Genomic DNA, 19,798 nt, shown 5'->3' with positions numbered 1-19,798 from the left:
CATTTTACGGATGGAAAATTGAGGTACAGGGAAGGGAAGTGTTTTCCCTAAGGTCACATAGCTGTTCACTGGCAGGGCAGGGATTTGAAGTCAGATGTGATGCCAAAGACCATGGCTCCTCAAGCCCACCCTGAATCCTATTACAAACACCTCTCCCATCATCCTTTTTTTCCTCTGCAATTTCACTGCACCACTCCATTCCTAGGCCTTCTTGTCAGTTTCCAGGCTTCCCTTTGAGTCATTCCACCACCTGCTGGTCTCAAGTGAGCCCTGAATGGTCATCACAGCCCCTTTGCAGAAGGGAGCCAGCTTTTCGGAACAGATCTGTGCTGTAAGCCAGATCCTATGACCTCCTGGCTGTGTGACTTTGGGTAAGCAACCTCACCCTCTGAGCGTCAGCATCTATAAAATCAGGATAGAAGGATCTACTCCACAGAGACACAGGAAAGATGAGAAAAATAAGTATAAGGACAATACCCAACATACAGTAGGCCCTCCAGAAAGAGTCCCCTTTAGTCTCTATCGCACTCTCCTCCACTGTTTGAGGACACAGATGTTTTTCTCCACCACATACCTCTACCCATCTGTGGCACCTCTTCCTATGGATACAATCCCTGTCCCCCACCCCATGACACATACAGTCTGCTTAGAGGCCAGGCCTCAAGTCCAACTTTTTCTTAGGTTCTAGTATTTTCTCCACAACTAAATTGCAACATCTTTGAGGACAAAGCCATTCCTACACTCTCTGAAGTACCTAAACCATCCCCTCAAATTGACAGGTGTGCAGCAAATCCTAAATCTCAGGGTTTGATGGAGAAACATCTACTGATTTCACTCACTGATTCATTCATTCATTCATTCAGCCAATACTTTCTCAATACCTACCACGTGCCTTGCCCTGTGCTAGCCTTCAAGGGACTTGGGAAGGAATAAGTCTCAATCCTTGTTCTCACATAGCTCCTTGCCTAGATGAGAGGCAGGAGAATCAGCGCACAGTTGGAGCAGATGCTAGGGGCTGCTCCCCAGTGGACACTCCCTGCTACTCCCTGGCTGGCAGAGCCCTGACTGCCTCAGTTTCTACCTGTGCTCTCAACTGACTCAGAGATAAGTCCTGGTCCATTTAATCCCTGCTGGGCTCATTCCTTGGCCATGATTGGTTTAGGCATGGCCACGTGACCCAATTCCAGCCAATGAGACACAAGAGGAGGTTGGCTGGGATGTCTGGGAAAGAATTCCTCCCTGATAAAAGAAACACATAGATACCTCCTGCCTTTTGTCCCTGGGGTGCTGTGAGATCTTCAGGGGATGCTCTGGACAGGGGTAATGCCTTCTGGTTGATGATGGCAGAGAGAAAGACAGAAGGACCATCCATGGGTTTTGATGGCATGGATGAGCCACTGGGCTAACCAACTCCAGAGCTAATCCACCTTTGATTATGTGAGATGAGAAAGGGACACATGTTTAAGTCAGCTGAGTCAGAAAATCCAATTCACTGAAGTCAAAAGCAGGCTCCCTGGCTCAACAGTTAGTACACAATGGTTAACACAATGGCCTGCAGAACATCCCTCCTGGACCCTGACCAGCTCTGCCTTGCTTTGGGTGGTGGGGATAAGGGAGTCTGAGGAAAAGTTTCACAAAAAGTCTCATGTGACCGGTCTTCCTTTGCAAGGGTGAGCAGGAGCTGGCTTCTCACAAAATGGCATCTGCAAAGACTGGAGGCATGAGCCAGCCTGGGGTATGTGCAAAGGATAGGTTTGGAGTTGTGAAGGAGCCCACATACTATAATTGAGGACAATGGCTCCTTTTGCCACATCCTCTCCAGGCCTCACTTTGCTCCCCCATAAAATGGGGATGGAGACATTCCTTGCAATGTGGTGGTGAGGCTCCAAAGGGACTGTGCACATGAAAGCACTTGTAATCACCTGACTCTACATAAATCATAACTGTCATCCACTCTTACCCTTTGCTTGTGGGATGGTCTTCTAAAGCCCTATGGGCCTTGAAAACCAGCTCCTTCTACTTCCTCCTCCCTCTCTTCTACTTCCTATATCCTGGTTCCCTCCAGCCTTCCAGCCCAGCCGCAGTCACCTATTCATCTCTCTTCTGTCAGACCCTTTGCAAGCTGCCTCTAAGCCAGGAAGGATTTCTTTACCTGATCATATCATAGCTCTCTTTTCTTCTTTCACCCTAAACAGTTCTCTTTGATTCATTGACTCCACTTCTAGGAATTTATCCTCAGAAGATGCCTGGACATGTTCCCAGGGGTCCACATACAAGAATGTTCATCACAGTGTTGTCTATAGTAGTAAAATTCTGGACACAACCTAGATGCCCATGAGAAAGGAATACATTAAATAAATCATGGCAAAGCCACTTATAAAATATAAGGTAGAGGTATATTTATTGATATTTAAGATGACCATTATTACTGAGTGAAAGAAAAGGATAGAAAAACAATATCTATTTATCAATCATAGAGAAATGTCTGGAAGGACATTTGACAAAATATTAATGGAGATTAGCTCTGTTTTGTGGTGTTTAATTAGAGTTTCACTTTCTTCTTTATATTTTTCAATACCCCTTGAATTTTCTATAATCATTATGCAACATCTCTATAGTTAGGGGATGTGATAGTTTAAATGTGTTCCCCAAAGTTAATGCATTGGAAACTTAATCCCCAATGCAACAGTGTTGAAAGGTGGGGCCTTTAAGAGGTGATTAGATCATGGGGTCTCTGACCTCATGAATGAATTAATGTTTTTATCTCCAGAGTGGGTTCATTATGGTGAGATTGGGTTTATTTTTAAAGTGAGTTCAGCCCCCTCTTGCTGTCCCTCACTCTTACCTTTCCACCTCCCACCATGAGATGATGCAGTAAATAAACCCTCAGAAGATGCCAGTGCCTTGCTCTTGGACTTCTCAGTCTCCAGAACCGTTAACACATACAGTTCTCTTCTTTATAAATTACCCAGTTTCAGGTGGCCTCTTACAAAGGCACAAACAGACTAAGACAATGTGAAAAAAAAGCTACTTTTATTTTGAAAAGAGAAAAAAAATACATATAGAGTCACAGCTAAAATCAACCTACTTTGGGCAATCTTCCTGAAAGTCGTGTGAGACAGGACTGGAGAGTGTGCTATATTTCTGATGACCTGGATCCCCCTCCATGACACCCGCCTCTGCTTGGAAACTTTCTAGTGTGGTGAGCTCATTTCTGCACCAGACAAAGCTCTATTGGTAGCAAACTCTTTCACACTGCACAGAAATATCACTCTCTGTCTTAAGTGTTCTGCCTTCTGTGACTCACAGAAAAAGCCCAATGCTCCCCTCTCCCCCATGTGCTTGTCTCCACCCAAGTCACTCATCAAATAGCATGATTTCCTGGGAGATGTCCCATTCTAGGCAGAGCATGAGTAAAGGCCTGGAGATGTGCAAACAAGTGTCCCATTTCAAAGATGTTGTGGACTTGTCAAGCACTGGGTAGCTGGAAGCCCACTGGTATGAAGATGGAGAGATAGCATGGAGAGATGAGGACAGGGTGAAATTGGAGAAGTCAACATATGCCGTGCATGCTAGGGAGACTAGCCATTACCTCGCAGGGCCGTGTCTCTCCCCCATTTTGTGTTCGTAACACCCAAACACTAACATTTTTGGCATCATTCTTGAAGGAATGAAAAGACTCAAAAACATCTCCAAACAAGTTGTGATTATTTCAGTCCATGCCCTACAGGCAACTGTTAGAATGGACTGAGTTATGCTCAGTAACAAACATGACCAGTGTACCATAGCTTAAAATAAAGGCTTACTTCTCACTGATGCTACATGTCCACCATGGGTTGGCTGTGAGCTCTGCCCTGTGTCATTCTCACTCAGACAACCAGATTGAGGGAGGTTCCATCTCCATGCTGCCTTGATTGCCAAGAGAATAAATGGGGAAAAGTAGCAAACAGCATGGTGGTTATTAAAGCTTCCATCCAGAAATGACACATGTCACTTTTCAAAGCTCATTGGCCAAAGTAAGGCATGTGGCTATGACTAATGTCAAAAGAAGTAAATAAATTCAATTTATCATGTGGCTAGAGAGTAAGGAACTGGAGATATTTCTATAGCACGAATGACTAACCAAACCAAATTAGTACATTAAAAAGAAGAGAGAGAGGAGGAAGAGGGGGAGGAGGAAGAGGACAAGAAAGGCACTGATTTGCTGAGATATTTGCTGAGACAGTGGAACTTTCCTGGCCTCGTGCTCTTATCTACTCCTGATGGCAGCATTGGAGAGATTCCATTCAATGTGGCATCTGTCTCTATACCACTCTTATATACAAAGCCTTTTATATCCCACCTATATGCTGCACCATCCTTATGCCCTCACCCATCATGGCTCACCTAGTTCTATATTATGGCTGCTAGATGTTCACTTCAACAGTTCATTTCTCCAAGTAGTGCCAAAAGCAGATTTTTCAAGTTAATCACAAGTTGACAGCCTACCATGAGTTTCTGAGAAACACTGAACAGCAATCACTTAGGCAAGGTGGCCTCATCCTAGAGAGTTGTTTTCATTGTGGTTGTACCCATCATTGTTGTTGAGGAGTGACAATTTGTATTTTATAAGAAATGCATTCATCCAATGTACATTTATTAATAACCTACTATGTGCCCAGGTCTGTGGATGCAATTTTTTTTTTAAAAAAAGAAAAGACCCATCATTTCTTTTGCTTGCAACTTAGGTCTGCTTCCTATTTCTCGGGTTGCAGAGACCTCTGGAAGCCTGAGGGAAGCTATGCAGACCCTCTCCTTACACCCCCGCGAAATGCCCTGACTTACAGACTATTACGTATGATGGAAGAAAGGTGGTCACAGGTTTTAGCAAGAACATCTCCAGTCCTCCATCACTCTTCACACACATCTACTATGTGCCTACGTCTGAGGATGCACATTTGTTTTTGAAAAAGAAGAGGGCCAGTCAGTCTCACCTTCTGAGAAACATAGTGACAACTGGGCAACAGATGTTGGGGCCCAGTTTTCCTTTGTTGGGTACTCCTTGTTCTTCTCACAACCTCCCCCTATCAGGGCCTAATATTTCACTGTTTTCCAATCTCCCAAGCTCATGAAGCCAGGAAGTAGCTGATAGCAACATCTTCATACCAGTGGGCTTCCAGCTACCCAGAGTGGCTACCACAGCAGTGAGATCAGCTTGGAACTGAAAACCCAAGGACTGGATTTGAGATCTGGCTTCATTAATGAGCAGCCACCTTGTGGGGGAAAGGAAGTGGTATTTATCTAGCCACATCACAGGCTTGCTGTGAGGATTAGAAGGTAAAAAATATATGTGAAAAGTGCTCTGTAAATTACAAGGTGATGACGATAGTAACACTAATAGCTGACATCCAGAAAGTGCTTACCACGTGTGCCAGGCACTATTCTGAGACCTTGACTTGTCTTAGTCCTTATCATTCTCCCAAAGGTACTCATGAGGCAGGCACTGTTAGGATCACTTTTATAGATGAGGAAACTGAGACAGACAGAGCTGAAGCCACTTACCCAAGATCACAGCGACACAATTAGAAAGCACTGACTCATTCCCAGGCAGAATGGTATAGAGAGGATGGAACATCGCACAGGCCTAGCTCAGGGCTGATGCTTGTCATTGCCTACGGACACACTAAACAGATCTGCTCGGCCTTTCCTGGTTCATCTGCGTGCACGGCCATTCACTTGGGCTCAGGCCAGCACAAGCTTTGGTCATTTTCCTAAGTCCCACTTTTTGTATTTTTAAATAAGGAACCGGGTCATTACATCTCCCCAGAATCCTGCCTAGATGTTATGTTACAAAGCCACAGTATTTATAGCACCTGAGCTGCTGCTGGAAAAAACGGGGAGGCATTTTCTCCCTGTCATATTCATTCTCCTAATATCAATGGATATTCCCTTTACTCTGTAATGAGATTAGCTGAGGCTTGTTCATTCCCCCACTCCCATCATTCCTTTTCTCTGTAACTTAGGTCTGCTTCCTATTTCTCGGGTCACAGAGCCCTCTGGAAGCCTGATGGAAGCTATGCAGCCCCTCTCCTTAGGGCCTTTGAAATGCCCAACCTTACAGACTGTTATATATGAGGGAAGAAAGGCGGTCACAGGCTTTAGCACGAACATCCCCAGTCCTCCACTCTTCAAAGGTCTCTCCGCTGGAGACAATCCTCAGTGGCTCACCCCAGCCTTTCCCTGTGCCTTTCCTGGCTCCACCCTCAGGAGGCGGGGTGTCTTCTCTTATTGGTCAACTGGAGAAGAAGGATGGGCTACAGTCAGCATCTCTGCCCTTTTTCCTCTTGGGAGGGAGCCCTGCCCGCAGAAAGCTTGTCCTGGCTGTGCCCTCTGTACCTGAGTGAAGCCTACCTGGACAGGACCTCCACATGGTCTTCCTTCTAGGGAATCAGTTAGCAGGCCCCCATTTGACCCTCACTGTCACATGAAGCCAGGACCTCCAACTTTGCTTCTATTCTATTAGGGAGAAAATGTATATTCGGGTTCTCTACCTGCCACTCATTTGTTCCTCAAATTGTTGGAGGGGTGTGGAGGAGAGATGCTATTTATGGGGCCCACTCCCACACCATCCCAACATCTGGCATTTCCTAGAACTCCGGATCAGCACACACCTTTCAGCCCGCACAGCCGTTCTACTTGAGTGATTCTGGCTGGGCAGTTTATGGAAATCTCTTCGAGTCTCAGTTTTCTTATCTGTCAAATGGAGATTGTAATAACCATGTTTTCTAGCTTCTGCAAATGATGCTTTGACATCTGGGGCCTTGCTAACCCTGGAGGGACTATTTGACATAGTGAAGGACTGGCCCATGAGGGCGCCTTTCATAAATGCTCAGCCCATCTTCCCAACCACTTCCTTTATGGAGTCCCTGCCCACTGGGCCACACTGCCCTGCCCTAATCACCTGGGGCCAGGTACCATACTACTAGGAACAGCCACTGTGCCCCAGAGCCTGCTGAAACTATTCAAAGTAGCCAACCCTGAGCCTGCTTAGCCTGCCTCACCCGTCCCTCCCCGTGGAGACCACAGTAAAGGCTCTTACCCCATCTTCCCCTCACTCCCTCTGCCTCCTGACTGACCCTAGGGCTTCCCCATGTGGCCCTGCATGGCATAGCATGTCCTCACCTCTTAGGAATCTCAAGTAAAAATCTTTTCAGGGTGGTTTTCTGAGTGGTTGGCCTTGCCATAACTGAATAATAATAAAACCTATATTTTAAAACTGTGATAATATCACCTACGTCTTAGAATTGCCATGAAAATAGATACACATGGAAAAGCATCTCACACAGCACGTGGCATATGGCAGGGGCTTAAAAAAATGCCAGTTTCTCTTCTCTCTGCCCTATCCATAGCTCTCCTCTTCTTTCTACCTTTTTCTTCACCCACCTCTTCCCTGCTGTCTCCTTCCAAGTATCAGCTACATAATTTGTGGGACCCAGTACGAAATGAAAACATGTAGCCCCCTATTCAAAAACTGCTAAGAATTGCAATATGGTAACTGCAGAGCATTAAATCCAGTGGGAAGCCCTTCTTAGCACAGGCCACACGTCCACAAAGCCGGCCCTGCTCCCTCCTCCTTCCCATCAAATTCTTTTCTGCTTCCCAAATATTTCTGCCTGATTTTTCAATCCCAAGGCCCCAGTAGTTAGCTCCCTTTTTTGGGTTCAGTTAGCAGATTCCAATTTTTAGATACCATAAAGTTTTAATAATTCCACTTAATTTAAGAGGGTGGAAAGGAGGCCAGTTTGAATTAATGAAAGGTCTGAGAAATAAGACATTACTAAAGAAATGCAGTTTTATTACTCTGCAACAGATTTATATGACAACAGGGGAGATACAAAGAGGAGGGAAGGGAGGAGGAAGTTAGAGTTTCTTGTATGTAATTTAACACAAAGAAAAGATTTAATTTATAATGAGCATATTCTCTTATTTGCAAATTATGCTACTAAAAATCCTCTCCCTTAAGTAGGTTAATATTTCTCTTGCTGGCAATCAGTTTGCTTAGTGAAACTGTTCTGCTGTTACAAATGCTGGTAAAATTCTTCTGCAGTGATTCCATATAACAAAATGATTTCCATGACCTTTCAGGCAGTCCATAGTACAGATTGGGTTATAGTAAATTCTTGTCAAGAGAAATCCTGCACAACAAATTCTCTCTCTGCTCCCTACCTACAGAACAGTCAAATCTTCAGAACATCTTTCGAAAATTCAGAACTTATCATGTCCCACAGCACCAGGCTTAGACTTAATCTCTGCTGACTCCTGCTGTTTCAGACCTAACTCTTGTCCTGTTGCCATTGGATCTGGATGTATTGTGGGGGTGGTGTTCCTAAATAGACCACATACCCCCACACCTCCAAGCCCTAGCAACCTGGGCCTGTAATGTCCTCCCCACAGTCTGTCAAAGTCATAACTCATGTTTCAAGGTGCAGGTTAGAGGTTCCCTGCTCCAGAAAGCTGCCTCTGATTTTTCCAGGCAGACTCTGTTCCCACTGCACATCTGTTACATCATCTGTGCTACTGCCTACGAGTCTTCTTGGAGACAGTGCAAGCACTTGGACTCTGGTTCTCACCCATTTCTAGGGAAGCATGGTAGCCCAGCAAGTCAGTAGCAGAGTGGTCCCAACTCTACTACTAACCAGCTGCATGTAGATGGTAACACCGGCTTCACAGCATTGTGAGGATTCAATCAGATGAAACCCCAAAAGCGCTTCGTACACAGCCTGGCAAAAAGTAATTGCTCAAAAAATACTAACCATTCTCCCCAGACATTGGTATATAAACTCCACAAGGTCGCAGAGTGGCCCTGCAGCCCAGTGTGGTTGGACCTTCCTGGTTTATGCTCTGTAGTCCTAGTGTTTTTATAAATCATGCCCTCTCTCACTCTCAAGATATCTCAGTTTGGGTGACAAACTATATAGCCAGCCTACATAGCTGGGACCAGCTCTGTTTTATTTAGTAATATGTCCCTGGCACATCAAACAGTGCTGAGCACATATTAGGTTCTTAACACAAATTGATCAAATGAACAAATGAATGTGTCTCTGAGAGTGCTTAGTAAGTGCTTGCACCTGATAGGAGTTTGATTTCCCCTAGCTGTGGTTGATCTCTGTATTTCTAAATGCCTCCTGACTCAGAGAAGGCAAGAATCAAGGCTTGGGGAGTGAGTAAATGAATGAATGAGCCCCACCCCTCTGCCATCTCCTCTGTTGCCAATAGTACCTCTGGGGGAAGGCATGACCTCACACAGAGGTGGGGAGAAGAGTGGTACAGATGGAGGAGGACTGAAGATGATGCTGTTCCCACCAGACTGTATGGAGAGGGGGCCACTTCCTGACACTATGGCCAGGTTTTGTCGTCATTTCTGTCAGACATCAGGTATTGGTTTCTGCTATGGCAGCAGCAGGAAATCACAGCCCAGAGTTAGCACACCCAGTGGCTCCAGTGGGCTTCTGAGGGCATTGGGACGCTTGTCTCTACCTAACATTCTATAGACAGGCACAGATGCTCAAGAGCCCAGCAGGTGCTGTCCCTACCAGCCCACACATAGAAGTGGAAGGGCATGGGAACGATTAACCCTCTCTGGCTTCCCTTCCAGGGCTCAGAAAGGAAATTTCACAAGCTGGTAGCCAAAATGTTTTGGATATAGACTATACACTAGGCATGGGCATAACAGTGAGAACTTTAAGAATGTTAACTCATTCAGCCATTAGAGTAGCCCTATAAGGTGGGGAAACTGAGTCAGAGAGGGGAAGCGACTTGCCAGAGGTCACACAGTTAGTAAGAGACAGTGTCCCAGAGCCCAAATCCCTCAGGTGTAGGAACCAAACAGCAGTCCTCTTCATCCACTCTAACCCATTATAAGAAAGTCCAGTTTTCACTCCTGCCCCCTGCTGTGTGACCTTGAGGCCAACTCACCCTCTCTGGGCCTCATGTCCCTTTTCCAAGGCTAATGTTCTAGGACGCACTGCTTCTAGAGCTAGGACATCACCAAAGCCCAGAGTATCCCTTCCTCCTGAGGCCTCAGGGCAAGGAGAGGCGGCCAGGCCCTGGGTGAGTCCCGGTATCCAGAAACATGCTATACTGGCCCGTCCTGAGGGCCTGAGGCACCTGCGCAAGTCCACCTTCCGAAGGAGGCTTAGACACTGGGCTGAAAAATCACGCTGTGGATCTGAGGACCCACTGAATGTGAGGCTTCCGAGCTCTTGTGTCACCAGGTGGGGGACCCGTGCATGCTTGGGGTTAGGGCTGTGTCCAGGGGGGCCAGGAGGAGGGGAGCTAGGAAAAGGTGAGGCCAGAGATGCGGAGAGCACTTGGCAGAGTGCTAGCACCTGTGCTCTTAGCAGCTGCAAACCACCTGTGGGGAAGGGAGAAGCCCCCGGCCCAGGGTGAGTCTCTATAGCTCTCAACCTGTCCCCACCATGCAGGAACCAGAGCCAGGAGAAAGGGGGGCCCCCACACTGAGGAGAAGCCAGGTGGGGAAGTCGGAGCTATTTGGGAAGAAGAAATTGGGGGTTCTAGCGTCCCGGACGCCCCCCAGTTCCGGGGCTGCTCCGAGCCCGGAAAGTTTTCGCGCAGCAGGCGCAAGGCGCGCCCCTTCTCTCACCCGCAGACGCCGGGTCCGTGGGCGCCCATCCCGGCCTGGCCCGCCCCGCCTGCAGCCTGGTGCCCGCTCAAGGTCACCGCTGATAAGGCGCCTGCCTCAGCGGGGCGAAGGGACCAGGACACGCTCCGGCTCGGGCTCCCGCCCTGGCCCGGCGGGGGTCTCCGGGGCCGAGCGCCCGCGGAAGGGAAGCCAGCGGGGAAAGCAACGAGAGAACGAGCGAGAGGGGAAGAGGCCCAGAGCCCGGGCCGGCCGCCCCTGCCTCACCTGCGCCGGCTCCGAGAGCGAGATGCTGCCGCCGCCGCCGCCGCCGCCGCCGCTGCCGCCGCCGCCGCCACTGGTGCGCGCCCGGCCCGGCCCGGCCCCGCTGCGGCTGCGGTTCCTCTGCCGAGGCTGCCCCGCTCTCGCCTCGCCCCGCGGCCCCGCCGCCGCCCGCCCGCCTCCCCCCCCCGCCCTCCCCGCTCCCCCCTCCCCGCGCTCTCCCCCTCGGCCCTCCCCAAACTCCGCACGGAGAGCGCCCCGCGGGACCGAAGCTCGTGGTCCAGCCCGCGCCCACCTCCGCGCGCACCAGTGGGGCTGCGGGGAAGGGTCTCCAGTCTTGCCCCGGGGTGTGTCTCCAGGTACCTCCATCTACACAGGCCCCTGTCCCCGCCCCACCCCCACAGCCAGCCTGGCTCTGGGAGGCATCCTCCCCGTTCTTCCCCAGGGGTCAGGGCGCCCCAAGCCTCCCCTGCACACCCGAGCCTGTGAACTGGCCACACGGGGTGGAGCCCATGGGGTGTGGAGTAGGCAGATGGGGAGACCCGCTTTGGAGTGAGGGGACCGCGGGGCCAATCCCAGGGAGCTTAGCCTAAGGGCCCTCCTCAGAGGCGAGAAAGTTTAGGGCAGGGGGAAAGGGCACGCTTAGCCCCCAGCCTCCAGTCTGGCCCTGCTTAGGGCCTGGAGGAGTCCAGGACAGTGGCCCTGCCTGAGGAGAAAGTTGAAAATCCCAGACACGCACCGAAAGCACCTCCCCAAAGCAGGCTTCCCCTCCCTGGCTCAGGCCCCAGGTCCTTGAAAAGCCGAGCTCCATCAGGAAGCCGGGCCACCTGACTCCTAGCGCCCGGGTCTGCTCCATACCATCAATTAATCATGCCCGCTTGTTTATTTATTTATTGGCTTTATAAAAAGCCAAATGCACTGCTCGCAGGAAGTGAGGAGATGGGGAGGGGTGGGACTGACCATGGTAACTCCCCTTCCCAGGCCTTGCTCTGACGAGTTGAGGAGCTTGGGGGGACCCTGCGGTCTGAGTGTCTGGAACATCTGCTTCCTGGGAGTGGCAGGGATGCCCATTCATAGGGCCAAAATTCAACACGACCTACTCTCTGCAGCCCGGGGATGGGGCGGAGAACATTCACTACTGGAGGCTTAGGTACAGGAAGGAGAGAGGGGGCCAGGGAGGCCAGTGGAGAAGGTGATGCAGCAGGTGTGACAGGAGTTGTCTCCAGGACCTTCTTGGTCCAGAGCACTCCCTTCTCGCTGCTTGGCGCTCAGCTTGGCAGGCAGCACTTGCATCTCCTGCCGCAGCCCTGTCTAACTGGGCACCAGAGAACATCACCCCAGGGATGCCCCCAATCCATATCTCCTCCCACCATCCTCATCCCAGCTAATGGCACTGCAGTGCGTCCAGATGGCCAGCTCCAGACACTCTCCCTTAGCCCACCCCAGCACCATGTCCTCACTGACGGGGCCTGGAATCTGCTCTTCTCTCTGTTGAAGGGCTCTTCTTCAGGTCCCCGATACCTCTCTTCTGGACTCTCACAGTGCCATCCTCTCTGCCTCCATTTTGCTGCCGCGCTAGCCTTCATCATGCCCAGTCCTGCTCTAAAACCCTTCATAGCTCCCCAGTGTTCTCAGAAGTCTCACAGCCCCAGTATGCCATGCAGGGCCTTTCACACTCTGGCCCCAAGTGCCCTTTCCATTCCTTCCCCACCTGGGTTGCCAGTGCCCCTCCCAGCACACCCTTAGCACTGCACCATGTCTTCCTCTCTCCTTTTCCTCCTGTGAAATGCCTTTCTCCTCTCTCAGTCTCTGCCCAGCCACGGTGCTGAGGCTTGGCCTTAATTACTATTTCTTTTATGAAACCTTCTGAAACCAGCAAGTAAGTTGAGAAGGCAAAAAGAACAGGCATGAAAAGCCACACCATGAGAGGTAGCTCAGTGCAAAAGTGAGTGACACCACAAAAGTCCTAGTGACAAAACTCACCTTGGGCACGGCTCGAACTCTGAGCCTGTTGGTTCATCTGTTAAAAGGTGATAGGTTCCATAGCCTCACCCAGGATAAGCACTCAGTAAATGGGGGCTACAGTTTTTTTTCAGCACCTACTGTATGCCAAGGCTCTGAGATTTACAGATTATTGGGTAGGGACTTGAGGGATGGCAGGGATTTCAAACTCAAATGTGTAGCAGGACCAGGCATTACCTAGGGAGGTGGGCTGGTTCTGGCTTATGGCTTTCTCCTCTGGAATCTGCCGATAAGAAAAAGCAACAGTGTATGTGAGGTGGCAAGTAGCAGTAGGCACTGGCTCTGTACTGGGAGGTAATAGGGAGTAGTGCGGACTGTGGCATCTGTGGTGTCAAATGGGTACAGCCACTACCCAACTCCGCTGGATGGTGGCTAAGCAGGGATGTGGGCCTGGACTGCCAGTTTTCAGTTTTTTTCCAGAGAAGGTGGACATCTGGATTTCTATGTGAATATTCTTGATTTTTAAATGTCACCAACTGGTAAAAAAAAAAAAATTCTAAACTTTGAGAAGATCAAACAGAGTTATAGCTGCCATAAGGTTTTGACTAGCAGGCTGGCAGCTGCTGGACTCTGGGTGAATAGGTAGAAGATCAGTGTTGTTTATGACACACATAGACATACACACACAGCCCTCTCCTCACTCTGGCAGGATATCGGGGGTCATGTCCACCTCAGAGATGCAGAGGTCATGGGAATGGAGTGGGAGCAGCACCTCACTGCAGCTGACAGGAGCGGGAAGGTGGTAGGTGAGGGATCAAATCCCAGTCCTGATTCTGGTTCTGTCCCTACTGTGCGTCCTCGCTGCGCCTCAATTTCCTCCTCTGAGAATGGGCAGGCCGTGTGTGTGTGTGTGCGCGCGCACTCACACACACAGAATTGCCGGATGGACAGAAGGTTATGCGAGGTGACCAGCATGTGCAGGCTGAGGCCACAGGAGGCTCCACTGCCAACACAGACACACATCTGGTCATGAGGAAGCCGCAACAATCTGGCCACCCAGGAGAAGTCTCAGTCCACTAAAAATAGGGTCCTGACAGACTCTTAAAACCTGAGGACTTCGAAATTCAAGGATTTAAAAAAGTAAAAATGAACTTTAGTGTATGTGAAAAATCATAACATTGAAGCATAAGTCCATTTATCTTTTAACTATTTTTCTAGTTCTTTTCCAAAATGTTGCTGGTTATTAAAACACTGCCGTGTAAATAAAAATGTTCTGCTTTATAACTTAAAACAGAGGACTTCTTGAGAGATGGTGAGGGCAGCAGGCAATGGGGGAAATGGCCACTTTCCTCTGTGGGATGAGGAAGAGACAGGGAAGCGGCTGGTACTTGGTGAGCAGGTGCACCTGTCATCCCCGAGTTCATAAGGAGAAGAGAAAGAAGCCCTGGTCCCTGTCAGTCTGTGGCAGAAGCAGGGGATGGAAATATCTGAGAGCAAAACTGGGAATGGCGGAGTGGTCCCAGGGCCAGACTTGGAAAATATGCATGGGGCCTGTGAATGCCCCTTAAATGTGGTTTTCATGTGCTGGGGTTAAAGGTGACTTTAAAAGTATTCTAGTTCTCACAATGACAATGTGCTACTATTGTAGCCACAGTAAAAATGTGTGCCCACACCCAAAATAATCATCCTATGAAGCAAAATGGAGGCATCTAAACCAATTGATAAGCAAGATGTTCATACGATGGAAGCCACCTTTAATACAACGTTCTCCAAGCTGGATTTTCACCTAACTTACCGGGAGAACTTGTTACCAGTATCTGGAAAGAGATTCCTGGCCCTGTGCAGGTCTCCTGAGTGGGAATCTCCGGGGCACAGAGGCTGGAAATGTGTTTCTGACACCCCACCCCACTATGATCAAGAAAGTTTGGCTCAACGCTAAGCAGGCATTTCTTGAGCAGGGGTTAAAAGAATCACAAGTCAGGTCTTTCCCATTAAAAAACTCTAAATGTGGCCAGGAAACTTCAGTTCCTCCTAAACAAAGCAGGATGATATACTCAAGTTAAAAAGCGCCACCAATAAAGAGTTAACAGGGTTTTCCTCCCAGGGAGAACGTGGGTTAGAGAGGAAGACATTCTACTCTCTATATTTCAGATCCTGTTACAACAATATTTCTATGTTTTACTGGTGTAATTTAAAAATTTAAATAAAAAGGACAAAAACACCAAGTGCTGACATAGCCTGGGAGAGGAGCAATTAATTCTCTAGATGGCCAGTGAGGAAGACTTCAGAGGTGGAGTTGTAGCTGAGTTTTAAAGAAAGAGTAACAAAATGACAGAAACAATCATTAAACTCTGTTAAATGTCAATTACTCTTCTTAGTATTTGAAATATACTGATTTCATCCCCCCCAGCAATGCTATAGAGCAGGTGTTCGTGAGCGAGGCTATTGATACCCCAGCCTGCCCAGCCCCTAGCTCTGTGGAGGTGCTGATTTCTCACACTTGCTCCCTTCTCCTGGGGATGTTGTCCTTGGCTTATGGGAACCACTAGGTGGCAACAGCCATCGCACCTCTGCGGTGCAATTCACACACCTGTCGTCCCTGTAGTATCAGGCTGAGAGTGGACTTCTCTGGGAACCTCATCTTCGCTGGCCCCCACCCTGCCTGTCTTCTTCTACTATAGATTTCTCCTGTGAGCATACCATCAATAAACCCCACACATAAGCATCCCCACCTCAGGCTCTGCTTCTGGGGAACCTGACTTCAGATCATTTTCTCATCCCCATTTTGCAGTTGAGGAAAAAAAGTCACAGATGAGCAAAGGCACTGATCTAGAAAGGGGAAGAGCCAGGCCAGCTGATTCCTATCCATCCTAGAAGGATGTTTCTAAGAGCACGAGGAAACAGGAGCAAGGCGCATCAGGCAGACACAGCACATGATCGGGGCATGGAAACGCATGGAAGGGGAGGGGTGTGAGGGGTGTGGGGCAAAGTGAGGCACAGGAGAGAGGCAAGAGGGAAGGTGAGCTCGCAGCCATAGGTCCTGGGAGCCGAGCTGAGGATTCATCCATCCACTGATCCAACACATTCCTGGGCTCATGGGGAGCCCAGGAAAGAAGATGGACCCCCAAAGCTCAGGTTTGCACAAAGCCAAATGTTCAGAAAAGCAAACCTGGGCCATTTTAGCTGAGTTCTGTAGTAAGGGAAGGAAGGCACAGATATAGATCGTGGTGGTGGTTGAGGGGTGGGGTTAGAAATAAGGAAAATTCATTTGACTACACTTCTCCAAGAAAGAGTATGACCATTGGGCTGAACCTAGGCCAGTGTGGCACAGAGGGCCAACTCTGGCTCATGGTATCTTAAAGGACTGATAGCACCATGGGACTGTGTTTATTAAGATGGAATTAAATTAGGACAAAGAGCCTGTCCTGATTTGTGGTACTGAGGATGCAATCCCTCAAGTTCAGATGGAAATCTCCATCTAACTTGAAAGCCATGTATTTGATGGAGAACACTGGGGACTCAAATTGACCATAGATTTAATATTTGCCAGGGTAGCTGCTGGAACAGTGAGTGCAGTTGTAGGCAGGAAACCTTGTCATGTCAGAAAACTGCAGACAACACTGGGGATGGAGAGGAGTCTTCAGGCTGTGTGTGTGAATTGTGATGTCCCAGACAGGTCAGATGCAGTCTGTGGGTAGAAAGGGTCGAACATGGCTCTCCAGAGATCAGACTGCTGCCTCCAAAGGACAGGACCTTTCTGAGGGCTTAGGCTGATCCCCTTCACTGGGTGGGAAGGTGGGTCATGCAATCTCTGTGGTTTCTCCCAGCATGGACCTAGGATGGGATTTCATTCAGACCTTAAAGGACATTAGGACCCCAAGAAGTAAAAGGAAGAAGGTGGAGATGAGGAGGGCTGCTGAGTCCAGGGGAGGAAGAAGGGTTTTTCTCCAATAAATATTTGGTCTTTAGGCATCATCTTTAGAGAAGATTTAGCATCCTTTTGATGAGGTGACCCTGCATGGCATCCAACAAAGGTGCTGGTATTGCTTCATTCCAATCTTCTGGGCAAATGTGTGACTCTGCTTGAGAACCCTTGTCTGACAGCAGGCACACCATCAGCCCATATACTGGGCAAGCCAGACCTGTTGGAGAGTTGGTACCCGCTGTGAGCAGCCCTCAACAAGTAATTGATGAGAGTTGGCGTGTACATCCTCTGGCTCCCTTGCCCTCGGGGAGGATGGCTGTGAAGCCCCAAGGACCCTGGTGGGACTGAGCTCCGGTGGCCCCCAGTTGTGGGTTGCTTAATGATGCATCCTTTTTTGGCCTTTCCTTCCCTGTGACTCCTCTCCCCTCACTGGTATTTTCTGGAATAAACTCCCAAACAAACTGCCTGTACTTGAATCCTTGTCTTGGGGTTCGTTTATGGGGAAACCAAATCCAGGAGAGCATCACAGTTAAACTTTGAGGTCAGAGGGCCCAGGTTTAAGCCCTGGTTCTCGTTCTTACCTGGACCAGGTATTTAATTTCTCCTCATGCTGTGTGTGTGAATTGTGATGTCCCAGACAGGTCAGATGCAATCTGTGGGTAGAAAGGGTCAAACATGACTAAATACCTCCTCAGGTATTTAGTCTCCTCATGTTTAAAATGTGGATCAGGCAATAATTGTACCCTACCTTGCATGTTTCTTGTGATAACTCATTCTTTCGGTAATCATTCATTCCAAAGATTTTTACTGGGTACCTATTATGTACCAGAATTGTTCTAGGCTCTAGAGACATAGAATGGAAGAAGACAAAATCTCCGAGTCCACAAAACTCACATTAGTGATGAAATCTGATACTAAATAAATATATACTATCAGGCAGGGTAAAAATCTAAGGAAAAATATCAAGCTGGATAAAGAATGATTGCAGTTATTTAAAGTTTTTGTGAATTATTATTTTTTTTATTATTATACTTCAAGTTCTAGGGTACATGTGCATAACGTGCAGGTTTGTTACATATGTATACTTGTGCCATGTTGGTGTGCTGCACGCATCAACTCATCAGCACCCATCAACTCGTCATTTACATCAGGTATAACTCCCAGTGCAATCCCTCCTCCCTCCCCCCTCCCCGTGATAGGCCCCGGTGTGTGATGTTCCCCTTTCCGAGTCCAAGTGATCTCATTGTTCAGTTCCCACCTATGAGTGAGAACATGCGGTGTTTGGTTTTCTGTTCTTGCGATAGTTTGCTGAGAATGATGGTTTCCAGCTGCATCCATGTCCCTACAAAGGACACAAACTCATCCTTTTTTATGGCTGCATAGTATTCCATGGTGTATATGTGCCACATTTTCTTAATCCAGTCTGTCACTGATGGACATTTGGGTTGTAATCCATACAGCATGTTTAGCATACTATGTCACATCTAATAGGCACTCAGTAAACGTTTGTTAATAAAATCTTCACCATCGTCCTCATCATGCCCTTCTTGCCTCTCCTCCCTCCTTGCCATTTGCTCATTGATTCAGTTGAGAACTATTTATTGGTCTCTTTTCAATGCCAGGCTCTGTGCTAGGTTCTAAGGATACTTTGATGAACAAAACACCATCTTGACTTTCATGGACTCATAGTGTGGTGGAGGAGATAATAATCAGTAAAAACACAAATGGTTATATGTTTTCATCCTGAAATGAGTATTTGTATGGGAAAATTAAGCATGCACAACACTGAGAGAAGGAACGTGAGGTCTGTGTGGTCAACAAAGGCTTCTCTGACGAAGAAACACTTGGGCCGAAGACTAAAGGGTAAGTAGAGAGAACAACGTGCGGGGGTGAGAAACATCCAGGAAAGAGGGAACAGCATGTGCAGGGGTCCTGGGGTCGGCGAAGAAGAAGGACAAGAGGAAGAATCAGGAAGAAGTCAGCATGGCTGGCACAGAGAGAGCAAGGGGAATTGTGGATGGAAAGAGGTAGACAAGGGCTAGACCTTTCCAAGATGTTTTACAATTTACTGAATGCCAGTCAATATGTCAGTCTCTTTTTTAAGCACTTTATAAGCATTATCTTATTTGAACTTCAAGATACTCTTTGGTATATATGCCCTTATACATTTTATACCCAAAGAATCCATGGCTCAAAGAGGCATGATAACTTGCCAAGGTCACTCAGTCAGTGTTGAAGTCGAAATTTGAACCCAGGTCTCGCTAACTCCAGGCTGAAACCATAATACCAATCTCCATCTTTATCTCAAAAGCAACAGGAAACAGTGATTTAAGATGTTGCCACTGGGACAAACTGGATAAAAGGTACACAGGCTCCCCCTACAATTTCTTGTAAATTGCATGCAAATCTACAAGTATTTCAAAATAAAAGTTTAAATAATAAGAATAAAAAGCACCAGGTCGATATTGAGAATTATTAAGCAAGAAGATGACCTGATCAGAATGTCATTTTGGAAAAATCCCATTAGCATCCTGAGTACCAGAGAAGGAAGCAGTTAGGAGGCAGTGAAATGATGCAGGTGAGAGAAGATGCTGGCTTGGACTCCAGGTGTAGTAGCAAAGGTGGTGGGAAATATAGGGAATTGAGAGATGTTGGGAGGTTTGTTGTGACTAGCGGTGGCACTGGTTTGGTTGGGATGGAGGGAGGGAGAAGACAGGTTGGTGGAAGGCCAGAGAACCAGGCTCCAGGTTCCAATGCACAGCTCCATGAAACTGGCCGTAATTTGGGGTTTTCTTTTTCTGTGTCGATCCATTCTGTGCACTGGAAATGAAGCTCTCTAAGGACAGATTGACACAGCCTTGGTGTCCTCTGGCACCTGGCACAGGTCTGGTAGGGAGGATAGGCTCCAGATATGTTTGCCAAATGCTGGGAAGCTCTTAAATTGGCTTGATGTTAAAACAGAGCTGATAGCCACGAGCTGGCCCAGACTTGCAAAAAATATATCTAGGGTC

General features: G+C 48.2%; 1 protein-coding gene across 8 annotated transcripts in view; it reads right to left on the bottom strand.

The window, feature by feature from the left end:
- Nucleotides 1-11,038, bottom strand: part of ATP2B2 (ATPase plasma membrane Ca2+ transporting 2) — a 381,370-nt gene extending 370,332 nt beyond the window's left edge. For 4 of the 8 annotated variants that reach the window (XM_031663131.1, XM_009200225.4, XM_009200224.4 and 1 more), the window contains exon 1: nt 10,907-10,949. The gene's annotated coding sequence lies outside the window, so the exon portion shown is untranslated. Of the gene's footprint in view, nt 1-10,906 lie in introns of all 8 variants that reach the window. The other 4 variants (XM_017955253.3, XM_017955256.3, XM_003894106.5 and 1 more) reach the window with 3 other exon arrangements.
- Between the last annotated feature and the right edge of the window lie 8,760 nt (nt 11,039-19,798).

Source organism: Papio anubis, chromosome 2, assembly GCF_008728515.1.
Source record: "Papio anubis isolate 15944 chromosome 2, Panubis1.0, whole genome shotgun sequence".
Taxonomy (NCBI): Eukaryota; Metazoa; Chordata; class Mammalia; order Primates; family Cercopithecidae; genus Papio; species Papio anubis.
Note: the sequence above shows the minus strand (reverse complement) of the source record. Positions and strands in the feature narration are given on the sequence as shown.